The following is a 1,491-nucleotide window of genomic DNA, read 5'->3' on the forward strand; positions in this document are numbered from 1 at the left end:
GCATCAAGATCTATAAGGTTAGATCAAAAACGCTTAATAGTACTTTCAAATGAATACATATTGTGACAAGATTTTGAACGAGTTCAAATAAGATCAACAAAGGAGTTCTTGGCTGTGTTATAAGGTGTGAGCATTGAGCGAGACTCAAGATCTGACCACGGCAGAAGAGAGAGAAAGGACGAAGGTCGTCCCCTATGCTTTAGACGTAGGCTCTACAGTATGCTATGTTGTGTACCACACCTAAAGTGTGCCTTGCCATGAGTCAACCAAGGGGTACAAGAGTGATCCAGGAACGGATCACATGACAGCGGTTAAACTTATCCTCAGTAACTAGTGGACTAAGAATTTTCTCGATTATGGAGGTGGTAAAAGAGTTCATCGTAAAGGGTTACATCCATGCAAATTTTGACACTAATCCGGATGACTCTGAGTAGTAAACCGGATTCGTATAGTAGAGCAGTTATTCGGAATAGCTCCAAGTAGCGCATGGTAGCTGCATCTACAAGATGACATAGAGATTTGTAAAGCACACACGGATCTTAAAGGTTCAGACCCGTTGATTAATAACCTCTCTCACAAGCGAGATATGATCAAACCCCATGGGTGTTGGATTCATTACAATCAGATAGTGATGCGAACTAGATTATTGACTCTAGTGCAAGTGGGAGACTGTTGGAAATATGCCCTAGAGGCAATAATAAAATGGCTATTATTATATTTCCTTGTTCATGATAATTGTCTATTGTTCATGCTAGAATTGTATTAACCGGAGACCCTAATACATGTGTGAATATGTAGACCACAATATGTCCCTAGTAAGCCTCTAGTTGACTAGCTCGTTGATCAATAGATGGTTATGGTTTCCTGACCATGGACATTGGATGTCATTGATAACGGGATCACATCATTAGGAGAATGATGTGATGGACAAGACCCAATCCTAAGCATAGCACAAGATCGTGTAGTTTGTCTGCTAATGCTTTTCTAATGTCAAGTATCATTTCCTTAGACCATGAGATTGCGCAACTCCCGGATACCGTAGGAATGCTTTGGGTGTGCCAAATGTCACAACATAACTGGGTGGCTATATAGGCACATTACGGGTATCTCTGAAAGTGTCTGTTGGGTTGGCACGAATCGGGACTGGGATTTGTCACTCCGTGTGACGGAGAGGTATCTCTGGGCCCACTCGGTAGGACATCATCATAATGAGCTCAATGTGACCAAAGAGTTGATCATGGAATGATGTGTTACGGAACGAGTAATAGTGACTTGGCGGTAACAAGATTGAACGAGGTATTGGGATACCGACGATCGAATCTCGGGCAAGTAACGTACCGATTGACAAAGGGAATTGTATACATGATTGATTGAATCCTCGACATCGTGGTTCATCCGATGAGATCACCGTGGAACATGTGGGAGCCAACATGGGTATCCAGATCCCGCTGTTGGTTATTGGCCAGAGAGCTGTCTCGATCATGTCTGCAT

The sequence above is a fragment of the Triticum aestivum genome, chromosome 2A (genome assembly GCF_018294505.1).
Source record: "Triticum aestivum cultivar Chinese Spring chromosome 2A, IWGSC CS RefSeq v2.1, whole genome shotgun sequence".
NCBI classification, from domain to species: domain Eukaryota; kingdom Viridiplantae; phylum Streptophyta; class Magnoliopsida; order Poales; family Poaceae; genus Triticum; species Triticum aestivum.